At 40.7% G+C, this 14,538-nt stretch overlaps 1 protein-coding gene across 2 annotated transcripts in view; it reads right to left on the reverse strand.

Moving 5' to 3' along the window:
* TIAM2 (TIAM Rac1 associated GEF 2) overlaps positions 1 to 14,538 on the reverse strand; it is a 324,497-nt gene that overhangs the window by 279,569 nt on the left and 30,390 nt on the right. Inside the window, exon 2 of one of the 2 annotated variants that reach the window (XM_075203391.1) lies at positions 696 to 774. The exons of the other annotated variant lie outside the window; for it this stretch is intronic. The gene's annotated coding sequence lies outside the window, so the exon portion shown is untranslated. The remainder of the gene's footprint in view (positions 1 to 695; positions 775 to 14,538) is intronic. 2 annotated transcript variants of the gene reach the window in all.

A 14,538-nucleotide genomic window follows, 5' to 3' on the forward strand; every position in this document is an offset into this window, starting at 1 on the left:
CACAGACAAAGTGGATGAAAGCTGACAAGGTATAATGGGGAAAAGGGTCCTGCTTGCGAGAGCTTACGTTTATAATGATCAGTGGGCAAAGACACGATACACAGCGAGACTCCTCATCCCCTGGCTGCTTGGTTGCATGGAACGCCTCTGAGCATCTGGGTGGCCAGTGCAATGCGATCATGTGATGTTAAGTGCAATTCTTACTACCTATTTTTAATCTATATCCTTTAAAAGTAAATTTATATTGAAGAGGAATATTAAAAATGCAAAAACATACTTCCGAACAATCTTTAGGACATATATCCATGTGGGGATTAAGATGCACAAAGGTTCGCTTAGCCAGCACCATGTGGAATCTGTAAGCTTGCAATTCAGCAAAATGCCCCTGGAAATTATTTGAAACTGTTGGCATCTACAGTCCTTACACAGTATCCAAATGCGGTGTCAGACTGGGGCATAAGGGGTCCACAGGGAGAATAAAATGGTGGAGGTCCACCAGAAGGGGTGTGACCAGCCACTAGAGAGGCATAAACAAACCAATAGGGGGGTGTGGTAAGGATAGCCAGCACCATAGTGTAGTATAAACAGAATGCAGTATGTATATAAAAAGAGTACCCAGTCTTGGCCTCCTTAGATTGGGCAAAACAGTCACCAAAAAATCGGAAATGTCCCTCTAGATTCAGACAGACTCCTACCTGTTCTCGTCACTTTCACCACCTGTGGTTGCTGATTTCCGTAGTTGCGGCTTGCCTGGATCTGGGAATGTTGGGGGCCCTATTTGGAAAAAAAATGGGTACATTTAATAATTCTAACCAGCCCTAGCGTTAAGTCAATAGCACCCACGATTAAAATTTTGGACTTCCTCCAGCCCCAACATCAAAATAATAATATTCCCATTTAATAAATAGATCTATTTCCCGCAACCGTCACTGACATTAAATAATTCATTTTCACATTTAATAAATAGACCGCATTGTTCCCAAACTGACCCCCACATTCAATTAACAGCCCCCAAACCATCCCATCTTAAATTAATGGTCCCCACAAACAAAATAGCACCCACTTATTAGCCACTACCTGCCTCACACACATGCACTACATTGCCACAAGCCCCTGTGCCATCACACACACACTACATTGCCACAAGCACCAGGTGCCATCACATACATACACTACATTGCTGTCAAACACACACACTACATTGCCACAAGCCCCCTGTGCTATCACACACACACACACACACTACATTGCCACAAGCCCCCTGTGCCATCACACACACATAAAACATTGCCACAAGCCCCCTGTGCCATTACACACACATACAACATTGCCACAAGCCCTCTGTGCCATCACACACATTACATTGCCACTGTGCTGTGCCCACTTATTATCACACTGCGCCCTACATGATGTTTTTTCTCCCCCTTTCACCTGGCCCCCCATCCTTGCAGTAAGTAGATCATTGGTCACTTTTGTGAGTGCAATTTCAGTGGAATGTTGGGGGCGGAAGCCTGATTGCAGAGAGTCGAGAATGGAATGAGAGGAGAGAAAGTGAGACAGGCGTTTGTACACTAATCGCTCAGGTAGTTTGGAGACAAAGGGGAGGAGAGAAATAGGGCGGTAGTTGGAGAGAGAGGCTGGATTGAGAGATGGTTTCTTTAGAATATGTGAGATGAGCGCATGTTTAAAGGAGATGGAAATGTGCCAGTGGAAAGAGACAGGTTGAAGTGGTGAGTTAGAGGTGAGCATACAGTGGAGGAGAGGGAGCGGAGTAGTTGGGAGGGAGTAGGGTCGAGTGAACCGGTTGTAAGGTGAGATGATAACAAGAGTGCAGAGACTTCATCTTCAGTTACTGGAGAGAATGAATTAAGGGTGGATTGTTGAGTGTGGGTAAAGGTGGGTAGAGTCAGTGGAGTGAGTGAAATTTGGCATGAGGAAATATCTTGTCAAATGGTGTAAATTTTGTCTTTGATATAGGTGGGAAAATCATGGGCAGTGAAGAAGGAAGGGGGAGGAGGTGCAGGTGGACAGAGAAGTGAGTTGAAGGTGCCAAAGAGGCGACGTGGGTCAGAAGACTGGGTGGATATTAGAGATTTGAAGAATGTTTGTTTGGCAATTGAAAGGACATTGATGTAAGATGAAAGGATGAATTTATAGTGGAGGAAATCTGGATAGGAACGAGATTTCCTCCAGTGGCGCTCAAAATAACAAAATTACATTTTGTTCCCAGAAAGCCATTACAAATACAAAAGACTTAAGGCATTAATTTAGAAACTGCATGAAAACGATGTTCAGCGTGGAGAACCAGTGTGACAAGTCTGACTTCACATCGGTTGTCACTTCTATACTGAGTGGGATAGATCTGTGCTGCTAAGGAATACTGGAATTTCTCCATGTTTAGCATGAGATCATCGCTATTTGAGCGCTTCCAGCCTCAAGGAATGTGACAGCAACAGCAAATACTACTTCTGCTTGATACATTGCAGGCAACCTTCCATATAAGGTGAACATTTTTAAATGGGGCCTATGAAACATTATTGTTTCAAATTCTCCTCTTAACAGGAAATAATACAAATCCTGCACAAAGTTATGGAAGAGTAAATTTTGGGAACTAGTCAGACACACCCGGGAATTATTTTAAAGGTCCAGGAAGAAAAAATAACAATTGATATCTGTAGAAAGTGGATTTTGGCAAATATTCAGTTAGTTTATATTTATTTAAATGAGCCACTGAACACTGTGCTTATGACCACTTGTATTCTTTAGAAAATGTTTAATGCATAAAAATACACAACACATTTAAGGATATACACATAAATGATAATTGCGCTATATTTATTTAGAAGACTGACATCACTTTTAGAATAAAAATAGATTGAATTAGCAACAGAACATACCATTTATTTTTATATCTCCCCAGAGTAAACACACACACATATGCAAACCATTAAATTATTATTATTAATTTTTATTTATAGGGCGCCACAAAGCCGTAGCGCCGTACAAGGACAAACAATGGCACAGTACAAGGTGAAACAGCACAGTACAAGTAACAGTAAGCACTATAACTCTGGGGGCTCAGGCACAGCATGAAAGAGAGGGAGGGAGGGGAAAAGTGAGTATAGGCAGGTAACTATGGCCCAAGAGGGTGGGCACGGATGACAGGTTGAGAGTCACTGAGGGGAGCGGAGAGAAGCGAGAGGAGACAGAATGTATTAAATGTATATATGCTCACAGAACTGGTATATTTATTAGGGATGTGCACCGGTGACTTTTGGTGTCTCGTGTTTTGTGTTTTGGATTCGGATTTTCGTGATGTTTTGGGTTCGGATTTGTTTCGCAAAACACCTGCCGAAAGGTTTTGGTTCGGATTTAAGGTTTTGGATTCGGATTTTTTTTGAAAAAAGCATAAAAAGTTCAAAAATCAAGTTTTTGGGCTTATTTTCACTCCTACGCTATTATTAACCTCAATAACATTCAATAACAAGCATTTCCACTAATTTACAGTGTATTCTGAACACCTCACAATATAGTTATTAGTCCAAAACGTTGCAACGAGGTATCTTTCTGGACTGCGTAGTGGAGTGGTCCCCACAATATAATAAGAAAACCATCAACTGGTCTTAATCGCACCAAATAATGTACCTGGACTGCGTAGAGGAGTGGGTCACCACAATATAATTTAAAAACCCTGAACTTGTATGATTCGCACCTATAAATATATCTGGACTGCGTAGAGGAGTGGGTCACCACAATATAATAAGAAAACCATCAACTGGTCTTAATCGCACCAAAAAATGTACCTGGACTGCGTAGAGGAGTGGGTCACCACAATATAATTTAAAAACCCTGAACTTGTATGATTCACACCAATAAATGTATCTGGACTGCATAGAGGAGTGGTCACCACAATATAATAAGAAAACCATCAACTGGTATGAATCGCACCAAAAAATGTACCTGGACTGCGTAGAGGAGTGGGTCACCACAATATAATTTAAAAACCCTGAACTTGTATGAATCGCACCAATAAATGTATCTGGACTGCGTAGAGGAGTGGTCACCACAATATAATAAGAAAACCATCAACTGGTCTTAATCGCACCAAAAAATGTACCTGGACTGCATAGAGGAGTGGGTCACCACAATATAATTTAAAAACCCTGAACTTGTATGATTCACACCAATAAATGTATCTGGACTGCATAGAGGAGTGGTCACCACAATATAATAAGAAAACCATCAACTGGTCTGAATCGCACCGAATAATGTACCTGGACTGCGTAGAGGAGTGGGTCACCACAATATAATTAATAAAAAACCCTCCACGGATCTGAATTTCCCCCCAAAAAAATCTGGACTGTGTAGTGGGGTGGCCCCGGTACTAAATTTGATACCGGGGCCACAATATAATAAATAGTTACACCCTCAACTGGTCAGAATTCCACCAAACAAGTATCTGGACTGCATAGTGGGGTGGCCCCGGTACTAAATTTGATACCGGGGCCACAATACCTCCTCCAAGTTCCAAGTGTAGTGTTTATAACATATTAACACTACACTAATTCTAGCACGTCAAACCCTCGTTTTAAATAATGACAGGGCATTTAACTTTTGATTAAATTTTTTGAATTTGTTGACATTTTCTATTACTTTTTGAACATGGCAAACGACTGTTGAATGGTCACATAATGCCAAAAAAATAGTTGCAAGATGGAATTGTCCTTGGGCCCTCCCACCCACCCTTATGTTGTTGAAATAGGACATGCACACTTTAACAAACCAATCATTTCAGCGACAGGGCCTACCAAACAACTGTGGCTGAAATGATTGGTTTGTTTGGGCCCCCACACCAAAATAACAATTCATCTCTCCCTGTACAAACTAAACAGGCTCTACTGAGGAAAGATGTCGTCCTCATCCTCAACCTCTGATTCCTCTCCCCCTACAGTGTGTACTTCCTCCTCCTCACACATTATCAATTCGTCCCCGCTGGACTCCACAACCAAAGGTCCCTCTGTACTATCTGGAGGGCAGTGCTGTACTTCATTGAGGAATTGATTGTTCATTTTTATAAACATCATTTTTTCAACGTTGTGAGGAAGCAACCTCCTTCGCCGCTCACTGACCAGGTTCCCCGCTGCACTAAAAACTCTTTCCGAGTACACACTGGAGGGGGGACAACTCAGGTAAAATAGAGCCAGTTTGTACAGGGGCTTCCAAACTGCCTTTTGGAGTTCTACCACGTCACTACCTCTAGTTAATTTAGATTGCAAGGCTTGTAAATACTTTGAAGATAAAAAAAGCAGGCTGCACAGACTGTGGAGCTAGAAAGTGAAATTAAATGGACCACGTTACTTGTAGTTGAATATAAAAAAAAGCAGCCTGCATAGACTGTAGAACTAGAAATTTAAATATACAAAGAAATGGACAAAGGCAGTTTGGTATCTGTCTGCATCAGATCCCCTCTCCACTAGGAGTAAAATAGAAAACTATTCAACCGTTATATATAATCTAGAATATAAATAGAAATTGAGAAAGGCAATTTGGTATCTGTCTGCATCATAATCATCAACATCCTCCTCAGCGCCAGCTACATCAATATCCTCCTCCCGGTGTACAACATTCACACCTTCATTAGCCAAATCTGTAACTGGACTGTGGGTGATCCTTCCAGCATATGCAGAAGGCGTGCTGCAAATGCTGGATGGAGTCACCTCTTCCCGTACAGTGATGGGAAGGTCAGGGTTCACAACCAACAACACCCTTGGACTCGCCTTGGGGATTTGTGATGTCATCTGTTTAGAAGGCAGAGTTCTTTGCTGTTTTGTTGTTGTTGCTGACAGCATAACTCTCTTAAATTTTTTGTAGGGGGGGGGGAGGAGGAGGGCTTAGATCCTTGGGTGAAGCTGGACCACTAGTCATAAACACGGGCCAGGGCCTAAGCCGTTCCTTGCCACTACGTGTCGTAAATGGCATATTGCCAACTTTACGTTTCTCCTCAGATGATTTTAAGTTTCTCTTTTTGCTATTTTTTGAGAACTTGGGCTTTTTGGATTTTACATGCCCTGTACTAGGAGAATGGGCATCGGGCTTGCCAGACGACGTTGATGGCATTTCATCGTCTATGTCATGACTAGTGGCAGCAGCTTCAGCATTAGGAGGAAGTGGGTCTTGATCTTTCCCTACTTTATACTCCAAATTTTGGTTTTCCATTATATGTAGCACAAGAGAGCGTACCCCTAAGCCACACACACTCGGCAAAGCCTTTAAAAATTATATGCGGCACAGGAGAGGACCACTGGACTTATACTGCTGAATCAGTGAACTTTGTAATAGCAGTACCACTGGACTTATACTGCTGAATCAGTGAACTTTGTAATAGCAGTACCACTGGACTTATACTGCTGAATCAGTGAACTTTGTAATATATCAGTACCACTGGACTTATACTGCTGAATCAGTTAACTTTGTAATAGCAGTACCACTGGACTTATACTGCTGAATCAGTGAACTTTGTAATATATTAGTACCACTGGACTTATACTGCTGAATCTGAGAACTTTGTAATAGCAGTACCACTGGACTTATACTGCTGAATCAGTGAACTTTGTAATAGCAGTACCACTGGACTTATACTGCTGAATCAGTGAACTTTGTAATATATCAGTACCACTGGACTTATACTGCTGAATCAGTGAACTTTGTAATATATCAGTACCACTGGACTTATACTGCTGAATCAGTGAACTTTGTAATATATCAGTACCACTGGACTTATACTGCTGAATCATTGAACTTTGTAATATATCAGTACCACTGGACTTGTACTGCTGAATCAGTGAACTTTGTAATAGCAGTACCACTGGACTTATACTGCTGAATCAGTGAACTTGGTAATATTGCAGTGGGCTTATACTGCAGGATTGGTTTTGCAAATTTTGTTGTGATTAATTTTTTTTAAAATTATTTTTTTGTATTTTTTTTATAACTTTTTTTAAATTTTTTAAACACTTGGGAATAATGGGGAAATAACTATGCCCTTAGAAGCACAGAGCACAGGACACAGCACCACTGGACTGAACAGGACACAGCACAGGACCCAGCAGCACCACTGAACTCAAAATTGACAGATCACAGCACACAACACCACTGGATTGATACTGCTGAATGTGTGAACTTTGTAATATTGCAGTACCACTCGACTTTTACTGCTGAATGTGTGAACTTGGTAATATTGCAGTACCAATGGGCTTATACTGCAGGATTGGTTTTGCAAATTTTGTTGTACTTAAAAAAAAATTTAATTAGTTTTTTGTATTTTTTTTTATAACTTTTTTTAAAATTTTTTAAACACTTGGGAATATTGGGGAAAAAAGAACTATGCCATTATAAGCACAGAGCACAGGACACAGGACCACTGGACTGAACAGGACACAGCACAGGACCCAGCTGCACCACTGAACTCAAAATTGACAGAGCACAGCACACAGCACCACTGGACTGATACTGCAGAACACAGCACAGCACAGCACAGAACTAAACAGCACAGCACAGAACTAAACAGCACAACACGAGATCTACCAGGACAGAGGACCACCTAACACACCCTCCCTCTACCCTGATCAATGCCCGAGTGAAGATGGCAGCGACTAGCGGGGAATTTATAGGTTCCGAGTATCGCGAGATCTGACAGCGGGATTATGACTCCGAGCCTCGGTTTCAAGTTTTCATTTGTGTTTTGTTAATATACTTGTAAATCAGTTCATCAGGACACTGAAGCATGGGTGGGCACTGCTGAGCTCTTTATTCAGCCATTTGCAGACTCTGGGTACATTGCACACTGGCCACCCCCACTTCCCAGCATTCCCCATGGTCTTAGGGACCATCACTAAAGATTCAAGCTTAAACATATAAGGGAGTGTCTACAAACATTAAGCATATCTAATGCAATAACATCACATCTTCTTTTCTTTAAAGATAAGCCCTGTATCCTTCAGTATAACAATTTAACAATATAACATTAAGAACATCATCTAACACGTTTCAATGAGTCTCTCAGGTCTGCGTATTTCTCTTATGGGTCTTTCACACAAAGTCTGTGTATCGTCAACCATGTTGGACCTTTCTTCCATCATGGTTTTTTCACCATTATCAAGTCCATCATACATGTCAGATGAAGGGTATTCTTCAGTCGTGTTGCCATCACTATGGTTGGGTTGAGATCTTAAATCGACCCGATTTCTTCTTACTTCTGTTCCACGATCTGTACGTACAATATAAGATCTTGGTGCTACTTGTGCTTGCACAATACCTTTCTGCATCCAAATGCCTTTCTCATGATCTCGGAGACGGACTTGGTCACCTGATCTTAGATCAGATAAGCTTTTTGCTCGCCTATCATGGTACAGTTTCTGTTTCTCCTGTTGACGTACCTTACTCAGTCTCACCAATGCTGAGTTATGCGTATTAAGCAGTTCGTCACTTATCGGAAGATTTGCTCTAATCCTCCTTCCCATCAGCATTTGTGCAGGAGAGAGTCCATTCTGTAAAGGTGTACTGCGGTAGATTAAAAGACTTTTGTAGAAATCTTCTTTGCCGTCTTGTGCTTTTTTCATTAGACTCTTTACAGTTTTTACTGAACTTTCCACCAACCCATTTGACTGTGGATAGTGGGGACTCGATGTTGCATGGACAAATTCCCACTCTGCAGCAAACTGTCTAAATTCAGCGCTGGAAAACTGAGGTCCATTGTCAGTGAACACTTCCATAGGAACACCATGCCTTGCAAAGATTGACTTCATGCAACTGATTACGGCTTTACTAGTAGTTGTAGGTAGAGTCTGCACCTCAGGGTAATTAGAATAATAATCAGTCACGACAATGTGTGTTTTTCCAATACAATCAAACAAATCTGCGCCTACCTTCTGGTATGGTCTCTCTGGCACTGCATGAGGACTCAGCGGCTCGACTTGTTGCTTTGGTCTGTACGTAAGACACAGTTCACATGTAGCTGTTGTCTGTGCTATGTCCTGGTTCATTCTTGGCCAATACATCACTTCACGCGCCCTCCGTTTACATTTCTCTTCTCCTAAGTGGCCTTCATGTATCTTGCACAGCATAATTTTTCTTAGTCGTGCAGGTATAATAATTCTATTGCCTTTGTAAATAATACCATTGACAACCGTAAGGTCAGTGCGGTACATCCAATAATCATGAATAGACAGTGGGCACGCATTTTTTTCTGCTGGCCATCCTTTCAGAATGATGTCTTGTAACACTTTCATTGTGATGTCTGTCTCTGTTTCTTTTCTTATCTGTTCTTGTCTTGCAAGAGACACAGGTAGAGAAGCTACAATCAAATTAACATATGCGTCTATCTCTTTATCCATCAGACTTTCAGAACCTTCACTTTTGTTCACAGCACGGGAAAGTGTGTCAGCAATGTACATGTATTTACCAGGACAGTACAGCAATTGGACATCATATTTCTGTAGTCTTATAAGCATTCTTTGAATTCTCATGGGACAGTCATGTAACGATTTAGCCATGATAGCTACCAATGGCTTGTGGTCAGTTTCCACTGTAAACGCTTGACCATACACAAATTGATGAAATCGCTCACATGCATATGTGATTGCTAGAAGTTCTTTTTCTATCTGAGCATATCTTGTTTCAGCACTTGTCAATGCTCTTGATGCATAGATTACCGGTTGCCATGTATCCTCATGTTCTTGTAACAACACTGAGCCTAGGCCAAATTGCGAGGCATCTGCTGAAATTCTTATACTTTTTGTAGGATCAAAGAATCTTAGTACCGGTTGCTCTGTGATGGTCCATTTCAAGTTTTGCCAACTTTCTTCTTGTTCATGTGACCACATCCACTCATTATTTTTGTCCAACAACCATCTTAGAGGTGCTGTTTGTTCGGAGAGTTGAGAAATAAACTTTCCTAAGTAAGTAATCATTCCTAGGAATCTTCTCACGTCGTCTTTGTTGTTAGGACGTTCCATGTTTATTATGGCTGATATTTTCCTCGGGTCAGGCTTCACACCTTCCTCCGAGACCACGTCACCCATAAAGGTAAGTGTTTTCACACCAAATTCACATTTGTCCTTGTTCAGCTTTAGATTCACCTTCTTGATAAGTTCCATTACTTGTCTCAGTCTAGAATCATGTTCTTCTTTTGTAGATCCCCAGACAATAATGTCATCCATCATTGTTTCAACACCTGGAATGTGTTCAAAAATCATGTGTATCCTTTTGTGATATACTTCTGGAGCAGACAATATCCCATATGGTAGTCGAAGGAATCTGTATCGACCTTCTGGGGTATTAAATGTACACAGCATTGAGCTGGCTTCATCTAGCTTCATTTGCCAGAATCCTGAAGATGCATCCAATTTACTGAACCATTTTGCTCCCGCAAACTGTGACATGATTTCATCTCTGGTTGGTAGTTTGAAATGTTCTCTTTTAATAGCCTTATTTAAATCTCTTGGATCCAGACATATTCTGAGTTGTCCATTTTTCTTTTCAACAATTACTAAGGAGCTCACCCATTCAGTAGGCTCATCAACTTTCTGTATCACACCCAAAGCTTCCATGCGGTTTAACTCCTGTTTTAGTTTTTCTCTCAGCGCAAATGGCACTTTTCTACAGGGGTGTATCACTGGAGGAACTTGCGTGTCTAGATTTATCTTATGCTCGCCAGGCAGACAACCTAAACCTTCAAACATGTCTCTGTATTCTGTAAACACTGATTTGCATTCATCTTCTACTTGTGATGTCACCATGAAAACTTTCTTTATCAAGTTAAGCTTCTCACATGAACTTAATCCTAGAATCGGTTGTACATCTTTATCCACAATCAGTAGCGATGTTTTGAACTTTTGTCCTTTGTAGCTCAGGGTCACTAGGCATGTACCTTTCACAGGAATTTCCTCCCCAGTGTAGCCTGTAACTTTCACATTGGCTGGATGAATTTTAGGTTTTACTCTAAAAGTCTTATAGTCTTGAAACGATATCAAATTCACCTGCGCACCAGTATCAAGCTTAAAGGGAATGACAATCTCGTTCACTGTTAAAGGAACAATCCATTCTTTCTTGTCTGTACTGCAAAGTTCAATACAATTCACAAAAAAATCTTCAGACGTAGCTTGTTCAACGGCATGCACTTTGTTTGTTTCACTATTGGTTCTACAGCATTTGGCAAAGTGATTAAGTCCACCACATTTCATGCAGGTTTTACCATAAGCAGGGCACATTTTAGGATTGTGAGTATTTCCACATCTACTGCAGATTTTCCTATTAGATTGCATTTTAGACTGCTTCATTTTAGAGAATGGTGGTTTGCTTGGCTCTGTTTTCTTCACCACATGTACAGTAGTATCAGATTCCTTGTGTAACTGTTTGGCTTGCAGTCTGGTCATTTCTGTAGATCTGCACATAGTCATTGCCTTGTCAAGTTCTAGGTCTTGCTCTCTCAGCAATCTTTCTCTGAGTCCATTATCAGGTATTCCACAGACAATACGATCTCTAATCAGTGAGTCCTTTAAATCACCAAACTCACAGGTTTTGCTGAGTGATTGCAGTTCTGTAACATACTGATCAAATCCTTCTCCAGACTTCTGATCACAGGTGAAAAACTTATATCTTTCATATGTCACATTTTTCCTTGGCACAAAGTAATCTTCAAACTTTTGCATTATAGAAGATAGCACCATATTCTGCCCTTCAGCAAACTGAAAACTGTTATAAATGTCCAGCACATCCTCTCCTATCACATGGAGGAAGATGGATGACTTTGTTTTATCCTCCATTGCATCAGCTCCACATGCAGCAAGATATATATTAAACCTTTGTTTAAATCTTTTCCAGTTTTCAGACAAGTTGCCAGACATGAGCATGCCTGCTGGAGGAGACAGCCTATCCATAGTTACTCACTGTTTGATGTGACCAGAGCACAAGGCAGATATTCAGACACTGCATGTCACAGCTTTACAGACTTCTGCAGGATCCTTTCACACTCTGAGCTCTAGCAGTCCAGTTAAAACTTCTTCTGACACCATGTTTTGTTAATATACTTGTAAATCAGTTCATCAGGACACTGAAGCATTAGTGGGCACTGCTGAGCTCTTTATTCAGCCATTTGCAGACTCTGGGTACATTGCACACTGGCCACCCCCACTTCCCAGCATTCCCCATGGTCTTAGGGACCATCACTAAAGATTCAAGCTTAAACATATAAGGGAGTGTCTACAAACATTAAGCATATCTAATGCAATAACATCACAATTTGGCGCCAATACCCAGATCTGTCTCGGATCCGACTCGGATCGGCAACGTTCGGGTGGGCTCGGATTCAGGAAATCCGAGTGCGCTCATCTCTAATATTTATACATTTCTTCCTAGTGCCTTATGTTTCATCTGCTCCCAAGCCATCTAGTATTGAAAGATGCTAAAAGCAAGGCCATTTGGCTTTTTGCTTCAGTGCATCCTTCTTATTTACATTGATGTTTGCATATACTTTTCCTGTTGTTCAATGTACAGTACTGCAGACATTACTTTATAAAAGAAAATAAATGTAGAGGCATATACAGTTATTCATGAAAGTGCTAAGAAAGAATAGTGCATAAGGCTGAAAAACAGAACACAACTATATTTCATACTTTCCTACTTTTTGAACCTCCCGTCTGGGAGATCCCGTAGGGGAGGTACAAGGGACAGTTGTGCACCTGTCAATGCTATGCAATGAATCCAATAATTACAGCTCTGACCACTTCAGAAGAAGATGAAGAGAGATCCCTATGGTAGGGCTCTTTACTCTTCGGTGACTCCCGAACATTCCGGGAGAGTAGGCAAGTATGCTACATTATGATTATTGGAGAGGGGGTTAGGAAGGAGAAGGTATTTCTAAAACAGAAATTCCTAACCAATGTTCCAGGACACATTTTTGTTTTACTACTTCACAAGAATTTATGTGTAGCAGGAAAAATTGTTAAAATAAGTTGAACATATGAAATGTCAATAAAACAATTAGCTGCAATTTATATTAGGTTTCAAAAACATGATTCTGGTTTTATTTATTTCAGTATTTTAACACTGGTGTGTCACCATTGGCAGACGTGACCTGTTATACATTGGTATGCCATACTACCACTTCTCCTACTGCTTTCATTGTAAAGTTACCAAATTCCAGTCACTTACATTTATCATACTGCCACTTCTAGTTTAACACTTCGGCCACTGTGTGTCACAATATAATGACTTGTGTGTTTCACAATATCCAAAACAGTTGGGAACCAATGTTGAAAAGTGCTGGGAGTAAAACAGGAGGAATTTGTGTAGGGTAGAATTCAGTTTACAAACAGTGGTTTGTTTTATAGGTCAATATTTGTATTCTCTCCAAAAAAATATAAATCACAAAATTGTATTAGTTTATATGGAATTTCTTTAATTTGATAAAAATGAGACTTGTGCTAATTTTGTACCATATTTGGTTCAAAACAATTTAGCAAATCCCTCTGTGAGTTTGTTGTGGTCATGATTTCCTTCTAAAATATTTATTGAACGTCTCATTTGAATTTGTGTTCTCTGCCAAGATTCTGATGTTAATCAGACGCTGTCTAGCTGGGTGAACAAAATTATATAGAATTTAAGAGCAAGTCATACCATTTTAGGTGCCAATCTGGCTTTTTCAGAAGACAGGGGAAGAATGCAACAAAATACAGCTTTGGTTAACGTCTCAAAAAGTTAGTGACCGGCAGTAAAATGTTAAAAGCAATAACTTCATAGTTTCTGGAGTTTGCTTAACCCTACTGTTTGTAATGTTAAGATTTTATTATGTCCCTACATTATATTCTCAAAATAAGAATACATCCAATGACTGTGACTCTGATCTGAAGTTGCTAAAGGCCCAAGGCAGGAAGGAGGCTTCATACAATTATACTGTAGATATATAGTATAACCCCAGTGGACTCTAACTAGACCATACTTGCCAACCTTCTTCAGCTCTCTTCCGGGAGCCTTGCAGTGGAGGTCGGCGTGAGGGGGGCGGGGCGGCCAAAATCGCGTCATTTTGGCCACGCCCCCTGTGTTGTCATGACGCCACAGCGTCATTTGACAGCGGGGGGGGGGGGGGCAAACACAGCGATTCATCGGGAATCGCAGCGTTTGGGACCTAATTCTTCCCACTTCACTAGGAAGTGGGGCACTTCCTAGTGAAGTGGGCAGAATTCGGGAGATTGCCACGCTCACAAAATGCGGGAGTCTCCCGGACATTCCGGGAGAGTTGGCAAGCATGAACTAGACCACTTAAGAGTATATCAGTTGGGCACCCAAATAGCACAATTAAAATAGTATCACCTTGTAATATAAGAGATATGTGGTAGACAGTTACTATATTAGTTCTGTCTGCAAATCAGACTGTAAAAACAGTGTTCTAAACAATGAGCAAAAAGGAGAAATGAAAACCAATTTGTAAAAACAAGATGATAAATAATGACTAACTACCACAAACCATAATGCTTCGAAAAG

Source organism: Mixophyes fleayi, chromosome 3, assembly GCF_038048845.1.
Source record: "Mixophyes fleayi isolate aMixFle1 chromosome 3, aMixFle1.hap1, whole genome shotgun sequence".
NCBI classification, from domain to species: domain Eukaryota; kingdom Metazoa; phylum Chordata; class Amphibia; order Anura; family Limnodynastidae; genus Mixophyes; species Mixophyes fleayi.